At 35.6% G+C, this 22,900-nt stretch overlaps 1 protein-coding gene across 1 annotated transcript in view; it reads right to left on the bottom strand.

Annotated features, from left to right (window-relative positions):
• The window catches only part of Mdga2 (MAM domain containing glycosylphosphatidylinositol anchor 2), a 414,938-nt gene that overhangs the window by 202,280 nt on the left and 189,758 nt on the right, over nt 1–22,900 (bottom strand). The window lies entirely within an intron of this gene.

Below are 22,900 nucleotides of genomic sequence, written 5' to 3'. Positions count from 1 at the left end.
GAGCTTCAGAATATATGAAAAATTAAACCACTGTATCACCTCTTTGGGGACATGGATTAAACTCCTTTTCTTTCTTCTGTCTCTCTGTCTCTGTCTCCCCCCTTCCTTCATTTCATTAGTAACCATCCTCTTTCACATATTCTATCTTGTTCTGCTCTGTTCTTTACTTGTTCTAATCCACAGTTCTCCATTTTATTTATGTAGAATGGCGTGTTTTCTTTGCTGTGTCCAAGTCTGATCCAACAGAAGAACTGAAATTCCACTTTAATGCAATTCTACTGACACAATTCCATTATTTGTTTTATGTCAGAAAACTGATTTCCACATAGCTAACTTTCCAAATATTTTGTATTCTCTGAACTCTCAAGCTTACAAAAAAATTCTGTCTTGCTGATAGTACACTGACTTCCAAAAATTGAGTTGTAACAGCATGTGGGTTCATGATAAGAAACAACAGGATAAGGATATGTGGAGACTGTTCACTGGGGACACAGGGGAAGCCATTTCCAAGTGGCTTTGCCATCAGAGGCCATGGTCTGAACATTAAAAACAACAAGTTTGGTCAATTCTTTCAATTACAAGGTAACTGGCAAAATTTGAATATGAGTTAGAGGTGAAATAGTATTATGTTGAAGTAATAATTAGTAACTATATGGTGAGTACATGTGGAATGTTTACTGAAAGAGTTTGTATAAAAGGACAGAACTTAGCCAATACATGCTCAAATGTCTCATAAAATATATCAAACAAATATGTACATGCATATATGTATATACATTTACATGGCAGATGGAGTATGAGCTAATAATAAAACTGGAGCCAAAATATGGGGATTCTTTATCCTTTCTTATTTGTAAAGAAGGTGTTTCATGAGTTAATAAAAACAGCAGCAGGTTGACTTAATTTATACACACAGATTTGAAATCTGTTCTCTTGACAAAAACATAAAAGCTAATGTTTTACATCGATAGAAGATTGTTCTCATGTTAAGCTAAACAGACGTTTTATGACCTTTTGAAAATTATCAGGAGGAAAAAATCATTATCAAATGCTGACATAGGCTCCACAAGATTGCAAATAAAAATTAGACTGGGAAACTGACTTTCTCAATAAAATATTTGTCAAGTAAATAGATTAATCCTCCATGCACAGTGAAAGCCAATTAGTGAAGGAACATGATAAATGTTAGGTGCCTTTTGTGAACTACTTTATAGTCTTATAGAATATTATTGTAGAATATTCTTCTTAGTCAAATTAAAACACATGATCAGTCATTTTGAAAAATGCTTTAGAAGGGAAAAATCCCTGTAATGCTCTGAATTAATAATTCTATATGTATTTCAAAGGGAGAGTCACAGATATGGGGTCATCTAATATATATAATCTGTTATTTACCATTGATTCCTATAACTTCATGTGATTTAAAATAAGATGATACATGAAATTCCATTTTACTAAAAATAAGGCCACATATAAACCTATGAGAGCTCATACCATATAAAGTATTGGAAGTAATATGGGATGTCTTATTAAGGTAGCACATATTTCAACACACATGTATATGTCAGTGTGAGTATATGTATGTGTATGTGTACCCCAAAGAGAATTACTTTCTAGACATCTTAACCATAAACTCATTTTACTATCAGTTTTATCTATAAATATAGCAAGAGAAATATATATTAGAGGTCATACAATGTGGAAAGGTATCTTTTTTGGTAATCTATATGAAATTTTAAGATAAACTAATTAGAATTTATAAGGTCATTATTTCAAAGTGTGTCTCAGAATTAATTCTCTGGATCCACTCCTTTAATCTGGGTTGTAAACAGTACCTTCTTAAGTTCTATTTCATTCTCATAATTCATGGTAATAATATAGAAGATCAGTTGGAATTTAGCTGAGCCTGTACAGTGGTTTGAATGAAAAATGTCCTGCATAGGCATAGGTATTTGGATATTAGTTTGTCCTTGGTGATGCTGTTCTGGGAGATTAAGCCCTGCTGGAGAAAAGAGGCATTAGGAAAAGCATTTGAGAGTTTATAGCCTCAACACTTCCAGTTTGCTCTCTGTTTCTTGGGTGTGTTGTTGAGATGTGATCCCTCAACTTGAAGCTCTGACCACCTGATGCTATAGCTCACCTGCCTTTATGGAGTCTCCCTTTGGAACCACGAGCCAAAACAAAATCTTTCTTTTATAAATCGCCTTTGGTCATGGTTTTTTAACAGAGAAAGATTACTAATATACCTAGAGATTATAGGCTTTCTTTTTTATCTTTCTAGAATTTCTTCCTATTCTATATATGAGTATTTTGCCTGTATGTGTTGTCATACTGCACACATACCTCATGACTATGGAGGCTTGAAAGGCATTCCAGATCAGCTGGAAAAGAATGTATAGACAGCTGTTAAGTCACTGTGTGGATGCCTGGAACCAAACCCAAGTCATCTGTAGGAGCAGCAAGTGCTCTTAAGTGTGGAATTATCTCTCTATCCTTCAGACATTCTTCTCTTTACTTTACAAGTAAATATCACTGACTTAATAAGAGTGTACAGCACAATTTTAAAATATATAGTTGACAAGCATCATATATCACTTTAAAACTACAAATTTAAATGGCCAAGCATTTAGAGACAGTATCTTGCACAGACCTGCACAGCTTGGTACTAAGCATCCTTCTCACTGGAACTGAAAAAAAATGTCTTTTTCAATGAATGATGTTTTTTGTGGCAGTTGTTTTTGTTTTCAGTGCTTTGTGGGTTATCAATTAACTTTTATGTCTCATCATCATGGTAGTTCTGGGACAAATGATGTTTTCCCCAAATCTGTTATCTTTTTCCTTTTGTGAGAAAAACAAATGCATTTTGTGATGAGCACTCACACACCTCATAGTCACACTGTTGTCAGTATTTTTTTTTTAAATTTAATTTTCAGTTGGTTCTCTTTGGGTATTTTAATAATGTTACATCAAAAGGTCTATAATAGGACTTAACCTATGTCAGAAGCAGGAGCTTATCTATTTGAGTTTTCCTATATCCTAACAAGGATTTAATAGACTTTCCTCATTAATGTTGACATATTTTAGACTAAAAATTGCCAAAGAAGTTGACATCTGCTCCCATTGTGGACTCCTGCGACCTGAGAACAGGTGGGTTACCCTATAGTCAACCTCAAGTAGAGACTCTTAGTCCTGCCACTTGAGGACTTTGTGTTTTGTGTGCCACCCCCAAGTAGGAGATTTCCACACCCACTGTAACTCCACCCCGATGTCTGAGGTTTCCAAATCCTGCACAACTCCCCTTCTCAGTTCCACTACAACCTTAGAAAGGGGACAGCTTAAAACAATGTGAGCTTTCTAGACAGTTCTGAGGGTTGTTTTGAGAACCTTAAAACTACACAAAAGTTTTATTCTTGCTCTTCCAAACTGCACATAGACCTAGCTGAGCTGGGAGCAATCAGATATCCTACTGAATTTCAATCATAATTTAGCAGGTTCACAACCAGACAACTTGGGATAACAGTAAACAGTGATTCTAATATTCTTTAAACAAAGGTGAAAAAGATACTCATACTAAGAAACCATAACAATGGCCTAACTCCATATGATTGCTCCCATCCATAAAAGTTTAAACAACATGAAATGCCAAGACAATATGTCTGCCTCCTCGAAAATTTAGTGTTCCCATTTGTCTTAGTTAGGGCTAACTTTGCTGTGATGAAACAACATGACCAAAAAGCAAGTTGGGGAGGAAAAGGTTTATTTGGGTTACACTTAAGCATTTTTGTTCATCACTGAAGGGATCAGAACAGTAACTCAAACAGGGTAGCATCCCAGAGGAAGGAGCTGATGCAGAGGCCATGGAGGGGTGCTGCTTACTGGCTTGCTTCCCCTGGCTTGCTTAGCCCCCCTTCTTATAGAACCCATGTCCATCTTCCCATGGATGGCACCACCCATCGTGGTCTGGACCCTCCCTCATTGATCACTAAATGAGAAAATGCCTTACAGCTGCATCTCATTGAGATGTTTCCTAAACTGAGGCTCCTTCCTCTCTAAAGACTCTAGCTTGTGTCAAATTAACACACAAAACCAGCCAGTACAACTGACCTCTTGTCACCTTGACACACAAATACATCACTATTAAGCCACAACCTTTCCTTTCTTATTCATCTCCAAGATCTCACATTAAGAACATAAATAACTTTAAAAGTCCCACAGTCTTTACAAATTCAAACACATTAAAATTTTAGTAACTAATCTCTTTTAAAATCCAAAGTCATTCAAAATTCAAAGTCTCTCAACTGTGGGCTGTAGTAAAATGTGGTTTTACTTCAAGAGGGAAAAATGAGGGCACAGTCACAATCAAAACAAAACAAAATTCCAACCATCCCATGTCTGGTATTCATTCACAACTTGTCTTCTAGGATCTCACTGGCTCTTCTCTACTGTTGCTGCTGTTCTTGGTGGTCTTCCCATGGTACTGGTATCTCCGAAATGTTGTAGTCTTCTGCTACAACTGGGTTACACTTTCACTAGTAGCCTCTTAAGGCTTTTTGCATGATGCCAATCCTCAACTTCTTTGCATGATTCCTTCAGTACTGAGCCTTCAACTGCCACTGAGGCTGTACCTTCACCAATGTCCTTTCCAAGCATCTCACATTGCCAAGCCTCAGCTACTATCCATGACCCATTCATGCCTTTAGAACCAGTACCACTTGGGTGACCCTTACTCATTACCAAGTCCAGCTCCAGCAGGATGTACAACCTTGACCACCTCTGGAACTCAACTACTCTGTGCTCTCAGGAAACACTTCCCAGAAGATTTCACCAGAAATGCTGGTCTTCTCTTAATTACTTCTAATTTCTTAGCTCCAGGCAACCAGCATCAATTATCCCAGTAACATAAAGGTTTCACATCAGCAGTTCTGATATCTTGTTAATCACAGCTGATTCTTCAGCCTCAGTTAACCAAAACCACAGAATATTAATTCAAAATAACACGTGGCTCTTCTCTCTGAAACTTTGCAAGCCAGGATTCCATCTTCTGCATTTCTCTCAATATCTTCCAAGTTCCTAAAGAACTTCAAAAAAAAAAAAAAAAAACTACACAAACAAAAATTCTAGCCATTAAGAAAATAAACATCCTGATTAAAAATTATGGCATGGAACTAAAAAATGAGTTCTCAAATTATTAAATGTAAGTACCTAAGCAATACTTTTTTAAAAAACCATTACCATCCTGGCAATCAGGAAAATGCAGATTAAAACTGTTTTGACATTTATTTTTATCCCACTCAAAATGGCTAAAATGACAACAAATGCTGGTATGACTTTGGAGAGAAAGGAAACATTTATTCATTGCTTGTTGGGGTGGAACTGATTTAAAAAAACACATATAAATTAGTTTGGAGGTTCCTCAAAGCGATAGAAATAGATCTATTGTATGTTCCATACCTACCACTTTGGCCATACAACCAAAGGATACCTCATCCTAACACAAAGATATTTTATAATCCATACATATTGCTGCTCTTCTCTTAATAGCCACAAAATGGAAATGGCCAAGAAGCCCATTAAAGTGGATGACTAAATAAAGAAAATATTGTATATTTAGAGAATGGAATATGATTCAGCCATTAAGAAAACTGAAATTATAAAATGTCTTAGTTAATGAATGGAACTTGACAATATTACACTGAGTGAAGTAACCTTGATGAAGAGAACAAATGTCACATGTTAAGGTTTCTCTCTTATAAGTGTATGTATGCTATCTTTGAATCTTCTGATATGCGATTAAATTGGAATAGCATTTTAAGTCAGGAAAATAGTAAGGGATTGTGGGAGAGGGGGGTCTTTCTTATGAGGAGAGATAGAATGGATGTGGTATTAAGGGGACTGGGGAATAATAGGGCTTGAATGACTAAGTGGGATTGGGGATGTGGGGAGAGGGAGAGTGGTAGTGTGGAGAATGAAGTGGTAACTAAAGTGATTTTGACCCTCATTGCTGTTTAAATTTTCTTAAATACATACATGAACATATGTAAAAAGTTCAAATGGTGCTACCTTATAATGGGGAATGCTAGCTCTCCTAGAAAAAAATGTGCTATTAAATAAAAACCCCAGTGGCAGGAATTGGTTAATGAAGCCACATAAACCCCAACATATCAAAGGCTATTGCTGACATTCTTGGTCACTCTCTAGAAGTTTGAATGAGACCCTATTGATGAAGATATCATGAATTCTTCATCACAGAACATGGAGAAATCTATCCAGTAACATACCTGGAAGTTTCATCCTTACTGGCTAGCTTTCTCAGTGTTGGAAGGTGTTATGCATACTGTTGGAGAAAACAATCGCCAATATCACTCATCTGTGCACCTGTGACTTACAATAATAAGCTGACAAGATACTTCACTGATAACAATTATATCACTTACAATATTGGAGTGGCAGCAACTTTCTGATGGAATCTGAGGCTTGTTCCACAAGATGGAACTCAGACACTAACAACTATTCAACATGCACAGAATAAGAGATGATGGAGTGTTCTGCTCTAACCAGACATCTGCATCACAACCTCCATCAAGGCTCAGGGACTATTGTAGAGTAGAGGTGGAGGATTATTGGGGAGGAATTGGAGACATAGAATGGTAAATTGACCTGATCAAAACACATTATATGCATGTTTGAGATTCTCAAATAATAAAAAGAAATTACCAAAGAACCAATGATAATATAAAATTAAAAAACAGAAATGAAATTGATAGATAAAGTAAAAATAATATCTATAATAAACTACTATACCTTTATGTATAAGAGAGATAAGTTGAAAAGTTCATACAAAACATTTTTGCAAAGTAAATAGTAAGTTTAGTTATAAAAGTTACTATACAGCTGAGCAATGATGGCTAGCCAGGAAATGATGGTGTGAGCCTTTAATTCCAGCACTTTGGAGGCAGAGGCAGGGACATATCTGTGAGTTCAACAACAGCCTGGTCTACAAGAGCTAGTTCCAGGACAGGCACCAAAGATACACAGAGAAACCCTGTCTCGGAAAAAAAGAAAAGTTAATACAGTTATACAGTACAAACAAAATAGCTATGTAGAGCAATACAAACATTCCAGGGACTTCATATATATATATGCAATAATTTGGTAAGATTATTTATCAAAATGTGTTTATCAGGGGCTAAAACCTTAGGCCAAGAGAACTTCCCCAGTGAAGGAAAAAGCATGATCAGATAGGCTAGGTTGTGCCAACTTAACATGGCTGGTGTTTTTCTAGGAAAAGTTAACAAACACCTGGACACAGTAAACGTTACATGGCCCACAGTTCTAAGTGAGTTCCATTTAAGTATGGTGGTCTGTATTTTGATGGTACAGCAAAGATTCTAACTCATAGCTCAGCATGAGAAATACTGAGCAAAAGGAAGAGGTTAAAGTATACCCTGCATTCTTCCCTGCTCTGGTTCATATTTTGAAACCAGGATCTGAAAGACAGTGAGCAGCAGGGACTAGGTTGCCTGTTCCCTGTGGGTTAAATACAGAACTGTTCCTCTTAGATGGTAGTTGTCTCCAGGCATCTGACAGCACTGATACTGTCTCCCCCAACCAGTCAGACATAATCTCACTGTCAGCGGTAGTCTAAAGTGGTTCAAAGTTGTGATTAAATAGCTACTCCTCTGAATGGGAACACATTAAAGAGAATCTATAGCAACATTCAAATGTATAAATCCAAGCTGGTTGTGAAGGTGCACATCTTTAATCCTAGCACTCAAGAGGTTTGCCTCTTGAGTCATCGCCAAGATTTCAAGACCAACCTGATCTATATAGTCAGTTCCAAGACATCCAGTACTGCATAGAACAAAAAAAAGTGTGTGTGTGTGTGTGTGTGTGTGTGTGTGTGTGTGTGTGTGTGTATGTGTGTGTGTGTGTGTGTGTGTCCATTTTGCTAGAGAAAAATTTTATTATTTCTGAAATTTTTAATAAATTAATTAAGATAAAGTATTATCCAACATCAGTTTCATTGCATTAAATTTCTAAAGGTAAAAAAAAAAACAAAAAATATTAATTTTTGTTTAAATGCAGCAATATCTACTTGTTATATTAAATGCGACTTTTTTATTCATCTGTAGCCCTTGTCATAAATAAATCTCTGCAGTCCTGCCCACTCAGGTTTGGCAAACCATAAAATATTGACTCACATGTCCAAGACTCAGCACCCAGACAAAACAAACAAACGAAAGTAAGGAAAGCTTAGGCACAGCTCTCTTTGCAGTCCTGTCATTGTATCAGCATTTACCATGTCTCGGGGCACTTCTCTGAACCCTTTTCTCTTACTTTTCTCACTTTACATTTTAGACGTCAAAAACCCCAAACTGTCCTTTTCCCAAGACAACCATAACTAACTTAGAAAATAAAGTGTTGATATTCAAAGAAACCTAGTAATTGGGTGACTTCAGTGATTTTGCATTAATTGGGTGACTTCAGTGATCACCATTAGGTGACCCGGGTAAACCTGACTCTGTAACTTAGATTTACATGTTCATCTTCTTCACAGTCATTTACTAACCAGAAGAATGAAAGGAGGAAGGGCAAGAGGCAGAAAAAAGTTGGGAGGCATCTGAAGCTCAACAGTTACTAGTTCTTTACTGAAAATCCATCCTTACTAAAGTCTCTGGTATGATTTATAAGCAGTTTGGGTAGTCTTTGTGCTCTATTAACATGTAAGTTAAGACAAATTTAGCAGATTGAGAAACACAGACACTAGTACTCAAATAAAAATATGTTTAATTGTGCTCATCCTTCCAATGTCTCTTTAATAAAATAAAACTAAAGTACTGATGGAGTTCCATTAACCCAGCATTTTAGAAGGTAGAGGAGACCAGCATGGAATTAAGTTTTTATTATGCATTTTCCTTTCTACATGAGATAGAGTAATAAGATGCAGCTGAGCAAATCAATACACATATGTATATATATTTTCAGTATAGTTATTTAAATTTGCTAATAAAAATCTTTGTGACAAGGACAGACCAAATGTCCTTTTGAATGTAGTTTCACTATGGAAAAACATTTATTAAAAATCTGTAACAATGTCAATAATAGATGTTTTTAGACCATATTGACAAAAGATGAATTGCTAAATGTTCTATGTCATTTGGGTCAACGGGTGTTTTCCCCCTCATTTCCATGTGCAGTTCACCTAGAATTCAATCAAACACAGTGAGGGAATGATAGGAAGGTGAAGGTTTATGAGTTTTCTAATTCAATGAAACTGATACATAGTGTCACTTATATAATGGTAGCCTTTGCATGGCTGAATCCTTGTCATTTCAGACAGAGAAGGAAAAAGTAATTATAAACCAAAGTTTGAGTATCTTAGACACAAGGAGCAGGAAAAACAAACCTAAATTGCATTCATGCTTAATTCTAAAATATCTGTTCAAAAATATATCTATTCTCCTAATTTGTAGAAGAGCACTGACCATGTTAATTTCCCTCCACAGGGTTATTTGGAAGAGTGTGATCTTAATGAGGAAGTGTACATTTTCATGGATAATTTAGAAACACATTTTATGAAGGAAATATTGAGATATCCAACATTTTTATTATTTATTTTTGTCCTAGGCTTACTGGATTTTGCTACAATTTGTTGCAATTTGCTATTATTTACTTTTTGTTTTGGAAATAAGATACAAACAAAACAGTAAAAATGTAGAGACATTGGATTATTCAAATAGGCAGTAGTTAATCATAAATTTTAATTAATTGTAATAAATAATGTAGAAATATGTTGGGCAATTTTTTTTCAGGTAAAAAAAGTACTGTCATGATATGTTAAGTAAAGATTGGTTTGGAAGTTGTCTTTTGTACTTGCTATGAAAACATACAGATAACACACCTGCTTAAAACACTGCATTGCCTTTCACTCTTAAGTGCTTTATATTTCCTTTCCAATGTCCTTAACCCTCAGAATCTGATTTTATGCTCCTCAAAGCTACAAGCTCAAGCTCCATGCTAGTCATGTCAAAACCATCCCTATCTTCTTTAGTGAGAGAAAGAGCATCATGTAAAAAAGCCCAAAGGGAATTCCATGCCAAGTGAAACGGATTAATATCTATCATCTTCTCCTCCTTCCACTGTTCAGTTTGTTGCTATGGGTCTAGCCCTGGATCAATCTTGTTCTGTCGTTTTCTCTGCTTGTTTCCCTTGAGTTTGACATACTGAGTCCTACAGACCCCCCAAACACAACAGTCTATGCCCAATGCACTAGGAGCTATCCAGAGCTTAACCATAAGATGCTATTGCTGAAGACACCATTTGGTTGAACCACACAAAGCAGAGAAATGAAGCTATTACTCACCTAGAAACTTTATCCCTACTGGCTAACATTCATAGTGTTGGAAGGTGCTACACATGCTACTGGAATTAAAAGTAAGCATAAATTGTAAGGAGTAAGTGAATTCTTGAGCAAGTGAAGTTCTGAGTGAATGTGCATTGTTTGGTATGAGACCATTATGTAAAGGACTGAAGAATACCACCCATACAAAACTGGGTCAGGTACAGAAAGGGAAGACTTCTTCTGTTTAAACACAAGTGTTTACAGATGATACAAACAAACAAACAAACAAACCTAGCAACTTCAATTTTCATTTCCTGGATGTTTACACAGTGACACTGTTCCCCCATAGAAACTTCCTATTGAGAATAGCTAACTCCTCTCCCTGTGCTGTACACAATAAACAAGATGAGGTTCTTAATTGTTGCAGTATTAAGTATAGATCCCTCAGAGCATGCATAGCCCAACTGCCCCACGTTTTGTGTATATTTGTGTCTATCATTTATTTAGTGCCCTGTCCTTTCTTCATTACCTCACTGCCCCAGTCAGATCAATTGCCAGCCATGCTGGATTTGGCAAACAATCTCACACAGATAGGAATCCTGAGAACTACAATAATGAATGCTCTGACAAGCTGTACCCATTACTGTAACAGAAGAATAGGTGTTAATGGGGGTAACTGAATACTTTCTGATTATTTTGAAAGCTCACTGCACAAAATGTAATTTGTACCTGGAACCATTTCAAGGGCCAAAATCTGTTTTTCCCAGAGGGCTGCATATTATTATTATTCTGCTAAAGGGGTATAGTATTAAAATATTCCTAATGAGTTGTTGCTATGTTCAGTGCATCTTCCAACCCTCATTGGAGAAGCTTCTAGATAGCAATTAATGCAAAAACCCTCAACTCCCACAGAATAAAAAAAACTGTCAGTGCTAGTGCCCAAATGAGACATACCTATTACCACCCCTTCTCCCAAGAAATCTTCCTGGAAGAGGGACCAGCATATTGTAAGAACTAGAAGTGGTAGATGATTTCAAGGAGATTGTTTTCCTGATAAACAGGGAAATTTCAAAAATCAACTTAGAGTGATTTTGACAGTATGTGTAAGACATGAGCAACTTCAAGCCAGACAAAACTTTCATACAGAAGGAGAAAGTTGTGCACAAATTCCCACCCTTACCAGAGGAGTTATTGTCATTTGACAGCTGCTGGTAGACAGAGAATAAGCTGTCAGTTTCCTTTAATGCTGACACTTAGTAGGTGAACCACACTCCAGGGAAAAACCTACACATGAATAGTTGGGCAGCACAAATTGGACTTGATTGATTAATAATAATAATAAAGTTAATAGAACAAGAATATAACTTGAAGTTGGGTATATAGGGAAGTAGAGTCGATCTGGGAAGAGGTGGGAAGGAGGTGGTTACAAAAATATATAGAATCTTCAAAGAATTAATGAAAATATTATTTTCTCTACTTTTTCACTGTTTGCTTAACTCAAACTTATATAGGAGAGAGACTCAAGTCTCTTTTATGTTAAACACAGTCTTTCCTACATTCCTACATTTTTTGCATTCTTATTTCAATTTCCCAAAGAGTTCAGTATTTATTAGGTACTATTAACTCACAGTCTATTGCTGTTTGCCTCCAGATTCACCTCTCTGTCAGAGGAAAACACTGTCCTTCACTTCTGGATTAAAAAAAAAATTATCATATTTCTGGTATGCTATGTAGTTTACTATGTCTTCATTTTGAAAATTGCTTTTAAAATTCTCTGAAACAAAGTTAGTCCTTGGCTATATTTTAAGGTCCACAAAATTTATTTCTCCATAAAAAATTGTCATATCCTTCAAGGCAGACATATGCTAACCTCATTTCTTCTTTGTCTATGCCATATTGCCTTTAGTTTATAAGTGGTGCATAGGACAACTTATTGAAATTGTATCATAAAAATCAAGTTGTTTTATTCAATTATTATTGTAAATACTGTCATAGAACAACTTTTAGAAAATAATGTGTTTTTCACATTCATGCAATTTCTAAAGTTATGCATCATTTGTGCCTTTGTGCTAGGCTCAGAAAAACTTGGAGGAGAATTTGGACACAATGTGATTTAAAAGAAAATAATAATAAAACCTACTCTAGTTTAGTCAGAAAAGGGTATACTCTGAATTTATTTTGTAAACAACATGTCTCTTAAATGACACGATTGAATTACACAGAAAATTATGTCACATATTAGCTAGTAACTATGCATAGGCCTAAATTGTCACTGGGGAAATACACATCAATTACCATATTCTTTTCTGTGCACACAATACCTGAAATCAAGACATGTTGAATTATGAAAGAAAAGAATATAAATTTATTGCTCAATTTAAATTTCCATTGTTTGATGATTGAGCCATTTGCCAATTATTGTTTATGTGTTGTTGATTACCATATCATAAAATTATGATAGTGTTTGGGCCTTTAACATGGAAATGCATTGTGTTCTCAATATTTTTATATTCTATCATATTTTTAGTCCTGAAAAAATTATTCTGCTAAATCAACACAATATTAAATTGACTACTAATGACTTATCATTGCACCCAATGGTGAGTGTATTTCTAAACCTTAATCAGAGAAAATTCTTTATGCAGTAGATAGAAATTAACCCAGAAACACACAACTAGTCACAGCACAGAGAATAAGTGACTACAGTGTGCTCTGCCATAAATGGGACAAGTATATTACACCCCTTCCTCCCAAGGCTCAGGCATCATCGTGTAAGAGAGGAAAGACTGTAAGAGAAAGAGGCAGTAGGTGACTACAAAAAAGCAGTGTTTTTCATATACAGCAGGGCATTCAGGCTCAAGCCAGACAGAATCCCATCATGCAGAGGGGAGGTGTGGTCATGAAACCCTTCTTCTATTTGAGGACCTACTTAACAACTCAGAGTTGTTAAGAGTGACATAGTCAGGTTTCTTCAATGGCTATGACCCTGAGAAGTTAACTATGATCTAGTGGATGGCCACATACACAAGAGTATATGGAAGCAGAAACTGTACTTATGGGTTTAAAAGTTAAAAAGACAACAGACAGTTTAGTGGGTAGGGAAGAAGAGTATGGATCTGGGAGGTGTTGGGGGGTAATTATGATCAAAATGTCCTTTACCTGTGATAGTTTTGCAAAGCAAACTTATGATAGAAAAAAATGAACCAATCTATGATACTCACTTATTTTTTTATTTCCTTTACTTATATGTATCTTATCTGTTGTATTTACATCTTTCAGATATTTAAATCTAAAGTAAAACAGATATGTCAAACTCTGACTTTGACTTTCTTAGTTACCTTTAGCTCAAAATATTTTTCTTTATATTTTTTAAAAGTCACTTTTGGAAGCCCACTTATTACAGCTACTTTTTTTTAAAAGTTGTTTTCTTGTTTCAGTAACTTAGCAAGATTTTGAAGTGCACACCAAAGCCTTTACCAAATAGTCCAGAGTACTTAGGAAGCTCCTAAGGATGGTGCTCTGGGAGCAGGGGCAATAGATGTCAAGAGATAGCATTATAAGCTGGATAGTGCAGGCTGTCTGCACTTCACTCTAGGCACAGAAGCAGAGAGTTTTTTTTTTTTTTAATTGGAGGCCAGCCTGGTCTACACATCTGTATAGATAGTGACCAGCCAGCTGAGAGATGCAGAGTAGAACTTTTGATATAGAGAAAGGAGTTGGGGAGGAAGAAAGGAAGAAAAGAGAGAATATGAATGACTATGAATCCTCAAAACAACCTGAATCTATTTATCTCAACTGGACTGAAAGAATAAAAATAAACCAGCTACTTGCCATAAGACAAAATAGAGGAAAAAAATGAGAAATATTTCTGAAGAAGGAAACATAATCCTTGAACAAATTCTATATAGAATAAATGACAGTACAATATTATATTATTTTTCTTTCATGTATACATGACAGTGGTGTGTGTGTGTATGTGTGTGTGTGCATGGAGAGAGTGAGAGAGAGAGAGAGAGAGAGAGAGAGAGAGAGAGAGAGAGAGAGAGAATGTGTTTACAAGTGTGTTGGTATTTGTGTGCATGTGGCTACACTTACATAAATATGTAGGGGAAGGTCCACAGATGATTGATAATTTTTTAGATTATATTTATTTATGTTCTTCCTTCCTTCCTTCCTTCCTTCCTTCCTTCCTTCCTTCCTTCCCTCAGTCCTTCCTTCCTTCCTTTCTTTCTTTCTTTCTTTCTTTCTTTCTTTCTTTCTTTCTTTCTTTCTTTCTAATCTAGTCTGTCATCTATCTCTATCAATCTGTCTTTCATCTATCATGTATCATTTTTCTTTTTCTCTTTCTGTGAGGGTGTATGTGTGTGTTTGTTTGTGTGTGTGTGTGTGTGTGTGTGTGTGTGTGTGTGTGTGTGTGTGTGTAGGCACGCACGCACATGGGTTCTATGGCATGTATGTGGAGATCAGAGTCTGTTCTGGTTCTCATTCCCTATGTGACTCATAGGAATCAAATTCACATCTCCAGGCCTTGGGCCTAATGACTCTACACTCAGGGTTATCTTACCAGCTCAATATTTTAAAAATATTTATAACAACTTTTTAAGCATCCAGCACTTCGGTGGCAGAAGTAGGCAGTTCTCTCCGAGTTTGAGACCAGCATGGTCTACAAGAGCTAGTTCCAGAACAGCCTCCAAAGCCACAGAGAAGCCCTGTCCCGACCCCCCCTCCAAAACAAAACAAAACCATAGAAACAAAAGATATAATGGATATTTGACATTTTAAATGCCACATTCATGCTTTTAGATAAACAAAACCAAAATAGAATAAAATAGATGCTTCATCTATTTAAACTTTTTGGTCAAGAGTTTGAATGCATAATTCCCTCACAATTAATAAGCATTTAGAGCTCATTTTCTTTTGTGTTTATATTTAATGTTTTAATTGTACAAATATTTTTTGCATCTTTCTCTAAGTGGCCCTATTGATTCAATTATAAGAAATCCTTTAAATTTTCTTGTACAATAACTCGTAATATAGCCAGAAAAATCATTGTAATGCCAAGTCCTACACAATGTATTCTTTTTTTCAGAAAATAATAAACTGTACATTTCATGTTAGTTAGCATTGGAAATTCAATAAACATATGTTTGTGACTACTGAAGAAAGAACATGAACAACAGCAAATCCCCAAAACAACAGTGACAAAGCAAACAAAAGCAAAACCCAAAACATGTTCCAATTTAAAGAGGTTGTGTGTTGCAAATGGAGATACCTAGGGAATATTACTGTAAGTAGTGTTTTAGAAAGTAAAAGGGACTATGTTCACAAACTCAAACTTGTTAGTATGCCTCCAGGGGCAGCTACTTCTGCAAAAATAGGGGGATCAAGTAAAGGACCTTTGAACACTTGGGATGTAACTCAGTGGGGGAGAGAAAAAGAAAGGGGTGCAGATGGAGAGAGGAAATAGAGAGAGAGAGGGGGGGAGGAGAGATTGTTGACTTCACTCAGTTCTATTGGTGGAACTCTAGCTAAATTTTGAAAGTTACCTTTGTTATGTCAGTGGTCCTGAAGCCTGGGTCTGTATTTTGGCTTTATTGCTGAAATGAAGCTTGACTTGAGAAATTGCTTAATATCTGCTAAGTTTTACTTCCTATAAAATAGTCTTTCTTCTATCCCATACCTGTTTTGGATGTGTGTGTGTGTGTGTGTGTGTGTGTGTGTGTGTGCAGATGTCTGTGGAGGCCAGAACAGGATATCAGATCCTTTGGAGCTGGATTTACAGTTGGTTTTGAATCACTTGACCTGTGTACTGGGACTTGAATTCATGTCCTCTGCAAGACCACCAAGTGTCAACTGATTAGACATTAAACCATACATTAAAAGGATTACTGCCTTTAGTGTGTCTGTGCCTGTGTTATGTGTCTAGCACATAACAGGTACTTAACTGACACTAGTGGTTGTTATTACTTAGAACTGGTGATTCTAAAGCTAACAGTTTAAGCCATAGAAGTTTACAACTATGAGTTTTTCCATTTGTAAGTATAATGAGGAATTTTTTGAAATGTTTCCTATGATAATATATCTCTCAATGAAATAATTTCAGAATAAATATGTTTGAAATTAAAATTCAAAAGTTTAAAGCACAGTTCTTTCATGCACATAAATTGGAATTAGGAATATTACCATTTTTCAGAAGGGAGGTTTGTGAAGTTCTGTGATATTACACTATATTCTTTTGCAACCAGGAAAGTGTATATTCAGGCTCCACTAAGTACTTATCGACTTTTTCTGAAAAGGTGAACTGTAATTCAATATTGAAATTATTTAATTATGTTATCATAATAGATTATGACCAACAAAAATGTTGAAACTATTTTGAAATCTAAGGCAAAAGAATATGCTTACATTACTACTTTTCAAAGGTTCAGGAAAAGGATTGATAATAGATTAAGTGAGTAGAAAAAAGGCAGTGACATGAAGTGAGTGTTAAGGCATCCAGGGAACATGGTGTTTTGAAGCATACAGTTCACAGAGTACCCTGAATACAGTAGTACCATTAAAGCCTGTCTGTAAATTATTTGATACTTTGCCCATCAAAGGGCATCTACAACATTTTCTGCCTTCTTAGTCTTGATTTATATTGACAGTTCCCTCCAAATGTCATGTGCTTCATGGAGGCTTAGCAGCTTTGGGGAAGTGTTTCCATCATGAAGACTCTGAACCTGTCAATGAATTAATCCATTGATGGGATCATTCTTTGATGAGCTGTTAGGAAGAGATACAAACCTGGGAGACAGAAATAACTAACAGGAGTGAGTCCGGGTGGTTATATCCTTAAAGGTTTTGCTTTACCTGTAGTTCTGTCATTTTGTTCTCTGTCTTACATCCAACATCAGGTAAGCTGATAGGGCTCCATAAATGCTCCCCATCCTGTTGCTCTGTCTAAACAGAGGTCCACAGGCTGTAAAGTCAAGTGACCAAAGATCCTTTCAAACTGTCGGCCAGAATAAAACTTTTACACCTTTAAGGTTCTCTTTTCTTCTCAGTTATTTTATCAGGTTGATTAACATACTCCTTTTAGAAGAATGGTCTAGTGAGTACTGCCAAAGGAGTTATCAAGGGGTTACATCACAATAACCAACTATTATCTAAGGACTTCCCAGGATGCCCCATTCTAAAGGGTTCCACCAACTCCCACAAGGGCCAAACCACTGACTGATCCTGTAAAGACAATGGACCTTTGGAGAGTAAAAATTCTATTTAAGTTCATAGTCCTAAGTTATTATTTTTTCTTAAACAACAAATATGAACCAATTGACTCAGAATGGTCTATTTTGCCAGATTTGGTGGGAAAGCATCCACAAGAAGAGGTAGAGTTGAAGAAATATTGTGAACATTAGTTTAACCAACAAAGCGAGATGTGTCAATGGAACGGACAATGGTTTTATCATCAAATGTGGGAGAATGGAGTCATATGTTTTGAAGATAGAGTCATGGAGAGATTTTGTAGGTCCCATTCAAGAGTACAAATTCACTTTTAATTTCCTAATCTTTTGTGTTTTCATGAGTCTAAATAATACAAAGTTCCCAACTCATTTTACCTCAGAATAGAATCCAGAAAATGCCATGAAAAGTGCTTTATCAACTTATCAAAAGAAGTGGAAGACACCTCATTCTTTAGTTTTTAGATTTAATATATGATTAAAAGTAGAAGAAGGTCAGAGAATAGATTTAATTACAGATATAACAATGGGGAGTACTGAGATGCAAGCTTTTTCAAAACTCAAGATGGAAAAAAGACACATCTATCTCACCACAGTCCTGTGGAAGGCCTATGTATTCTCTATGGGACCCATATGAGCTTTGAAATAATTCTCATGCACTGTGCTTTACTGATTTGATAACTTAAAGCTATGTTTTAGTGAAGTCTGATAATAGACTCTGGTTGTCCAAAAAATAAACCTTGGAAAGAATCTTATTCTCATGATCCTAATACTCAAAGGATGGAGTTTGCACACTGAGACTTGCTCTTACACAATCTTATTAAATGTTCCCACTAGATAGAGTTGGATGTCCCATAAAATGAATTCATCTCACACTAAGTTTATTTGGATGCCACCATGTGGGAGGACATTATTTTAAGGTATGTGACTTTTGTTTATACTGCATTTGGTTGACTCTGTGAAGCAGTGATTCTTTGCCTATCTAAAACACCTGATGGTTTAATAAAGAGCTGAATGGTCAATAGTGATTCAGGAACAAGGATAGGCAGGGCTGGTAGACAGAGAGAATAAATAGGAAAAACAAGGAGGATGAGGAGGAGAAGAAGCAAGAGAACAAGGAGAGAAGGATGTCAGGTGCTAGCCACTCAGCAACTCAGCTACACAGCCAGCCATGGAGTAAGAAGGAAAATAAGAAATATAGAAGCATGAAAAGATAAAAGTCCAGAAGAAAAGGTAGATGAGTTAATTAAGTTAAGAAAAGCTGGCTAGCAACAAGCCAAGCCAAGGCCAGGCATTCATAACTTATGATAAGACTCAGTGTATGATTTATTTGGGAGCTGTGTGGTGGGCCCCTAAAAGACAAAAAAAAAAAGCCAAAAGAGTAAAACATTTAACACTACACTGTTAGGAAAGAGAGAGGGATCCTTTGAAATAATGGGATGTCCAAGAATGTTGCATATTAACAGTTTCTTTAAACACTCTCATCAGAGGATACATTTTTCTTTGAATTTCATTGACAAATACTAATTGTACAAATTATTACATATGGTACATACTTATAATTCTTTGGTCATATGCACACCTCTCCTTTACCCTTTTATATCCCCTCTTTTCCTTCCTCTTTTCTCCTTCCATATCCCTAACAGACTGAACAGTTCTCAATTCACAAAGATTATATATTATCTAAGAAAAAAATCTCCTGAGACCATAATTGCTGCATAAGAACAAAAAAAGTTCTTTATAAAGATGGCCTCTATTAGGAAAGTATGGGAAAGGGATGGTAGAGAGGGGATTAGAGATTTAACAATTGGAAAGAATAAAAGTTAACCACACTTCACCTTCTGTTCTCACTGCAAGTTTTCAGCCCCAAATGTGAGCTGGGTCCAAGGAAACACATCTAGAATTTTATGCTATTTGGACTACACATACGTTTGTGATTTGAATGCGCTGCAGCACATTTAAAAGCCTTACAATGTACTAAAATATGCTGAGAATTTCTTGGCTATGCTCTTATCTAATCATGACAGAAGTGTGGACATTTCAAAACACAGTGCATCACAACAGAAAACTTTAGATGGAAATAACAAATTATCTAGTAGGAGTACAGAATGCACTGAGCTCAGCCACCCAGGATGAGATTAGAAATCAACGTAATTTTCTTTTCACATTTATCAGGCAACTGCTTCTTGTTTGACTTAGGGAAATGTGCCTCAATCACTGTGAAAATTTTAAGGATCATATGAGAAGCATTTCTGCCTTAGTCATAAATGCTCGACTCATATTGTCAACCATGAAATTCATATTCAGTTTGAGCTTGCTATATTTATAGAATGAGATATTGAATACAGAAAGCAATATATATATATATATATATATATATATATATATATATCACGTATATTTTACTTTAGAAAGTTTTTTTATTTTCAACAAAAGGTCTTATTCCCAATTTTAGTTCAAATGCTAGATCAATGATGGCATAAATGTTATGGGAGTAGTCACTCACTCATTTATTTGGTTTAAGGGGTACTTCATGAGACACTGATACTGCTAAAAGGGCAGAGAACTTGAGACTAGATAGATCATGAGCATAGGGGGAAACCTAATACTATAATTCTGCTAAAGGAATATAGCAATAAAATATTTCTTAAGGATATATCTTTATACCTCTAGGTTAGTGCTTTGTTCAAGTGCTTATCTTTGAAGCTTCTTCCTATAGTAAATGGAAATTAACACAGAGACCCACAGCTGAACAACGTGTAGAGACTGAAAAATGTTGAGACATTCAATTCTACATTGAATGTATTCATCAAACCCCTATGCTCAAGACTCAGAGATCTATGTAGAAAAGGAGGCTGAAAATTCTAAGAACCAAGGAAACAGCATCTTCCAGACAGAGCAGGGCTGATGTACACATAAACTCTCAGAGACTGTGGCAGCAATGCATAGGAACTGAACAAGTTTAAGCCAGGTGGATCCCAGTACTGAGAGGACCATGTGGTTGTGGAGTTCCATGTTTAACCAAACAAATATATGCAATTGATATCCACTAGACCAATTTCACCCATGGAGTGTCACTGGGTATTTAAACCACATTCCAGGGCAGCTCCATGCCCAGAAGTAGTTGCCCAATACAAAAAGAATTTCATATTTATTTATTTATTTATTTATTTGTTGTAGGCATTTGTTTCATTTTTGTTTGGCATTTTTATTTTGTCTTATTGGTTTGTGATGTTTTGATTTTCTTTTTTGTGTATGAAGTTGGGTTGATAGGAAGGTGGGGAGGAATTGCGGGGAGTTGGGGAAGGGCACAATATGATCAAAATATTCTGTTTGAGAAACATTTATATAAAAAGAAAAGATCAAACAAAGAAATCAGAATTGTTTCCAAAGTTTTATTCCTCTTTGAACCCTACTCTCTTCTGTATGTAGACACAGGTTTACATGCTGATTTTTATTAACAATATACCTTTGATCTCCCTGTAGATTTCCATTTAGTTAGAGTTAATAATAAAATGAAGTACATCCAGAATTCTGTACTTTGTCTCATCTGTGACACAGGGAAACTGAGGCCCTATAGAGGTCTATAGATTCAGAAGACTAGAGAATAACTATTTAAAAGAAATAGAGAAAATATTTTTCTTTAAACTTTTTTTCTTGCTGTTGGACAGAAGACAAATATCTGGAATTATTGTAGTATTCACCCCAGATTAACCTAGAATCCTTTAGAATATTGTTATATTCAATAAGGTTACATACAATCTCAATTTGCTGAGTATTTGAATGTCACTACTGAGAAGTCCCACTGGTATTATAATAACATGATTATGCAAATATACATTTGAGAAAAAAATGAAAGGAAGAAACAAGAAATTGTATACCAGATAAATAATTTTTAAGCCTTTCCTTAATTTGCATTACTTGTGTAAGAGTTGGGAAGTTTCCTTTTTAATGATGAAAACTGGAGGCAGGATAGTGATAGGGTGTATTGCTACGCTTTCACTCCTTTCTGGAGGATGCATGAAAAACACACACATTTTGGCTGCCCTTGGATTCAGTGTTATCAAATACTCTACTCTGTAAACTAGATTGGATTCATCAAATTCTCAAGTAAACTTGTTTCTTTGATACAACAATATACTATGGTATTCACTATTGGATCTGTGACACTTCAGGCTAAGTGTTGCAATGCTTTCATGTCAATTCTACAACAAAATTTGACAGTGTTTCACACCTCCTTGATAATGAAAGCATTTTAAAGACAAACACAAATAAATGAGAAACAAATACTGTGGACTGTATACCTTTTCCCCTTGTTTCTTTCATTTTTGAACAGTTGGTGTATGGTAGATGACAGACTCTGGATCCTCGACACAAGAAGCTCCCCAAAGGATCTCATTTTGGCAATACTAATAATCAATTCAGGATTATTGAGTCTAGTCTTTTTTATTCCGTGAAGAAGCATTGTGGTAGTTTTATTGGTACTATTTCATTTTATCATGATGCATAACGTGATGTTTCTAACACATTTCACTGTACTCTGGCCAACAATTCTGCAGCAGAGGGCATGAGCCATAGTGTTTTGGTTTACACTATAATAATTTACATTCTTTTTCAAATGTATAATTTTGTCAAATGGTATATTTCTAATGATTTGTACTGAGCTGGGACTAATAAACTCACTACAATAATACACAAGCCACCACACATTAATTTCAATGGACACAATTGTGCTTCACTCACATATTTATGTCATGTATGAAGGGTCTTCTTGGTCCTATGGATGTGTCTATTAACCTGAAAGACATCATTGTCCATCTCCACTCCTACCGAGTACCAAGTTAGGTTACTAGGACACAAAGAACCTAAGCTCTCTTTGAGGTCTTCCTCAACTCTGTTTCCTCTTTCAATACACCATTAATATATTAGCTGGGAGCTATCACACCAGTATCCCCATTGCTGCTATTTTAGGAACTTATGTTTTGTTCTAGTGACTGAAATAAGTTTTGTTTTTCTTTTTATGACTTTTCCAACTCTTTGTTTCACTGTTCTCAGCTGAGTATGCATGCCTTTATATATTTCCTAATATCCTCAGTGAAAAAGAACTTCAGAATAGTTTTTAAATTTTTATATCTATGTTTTATGTTTTCCAAACTACATTATATAATTATCACTATGTTTTATATTCAGCATATGTAAGTAGAATCTTTTAAGTATGAAAACCCATCTAAATCTCTATACATCAAAATGTAAAGCCTTCTTATAAATGGGATTCTATAAATACTGATGAATCACAAACTTGACAAATTTATTAAATTTCTAAACTGACATATAC

Source organism: Cricetulus griseus, chromosome 5, assembly GCF_003668045.3.
Source record: "Cricetulus griseus strain 17A/GY chromosome 5, alternate assembly CriGri-PICRH-1.0, whole genome shotgun sequence".
Classification (NCBI taxonomy): Eukaryota; Metazoa; Chordata; class Mammalia; order Rodentia; family Cricetidae; genus Cricetulus; species Cricetulus griseus.
The sequence above is the reverse complement of the archived record's forward strand: the minus strand, read 5'-3'. Positions and strand labels throughout refer to the sequence as shown.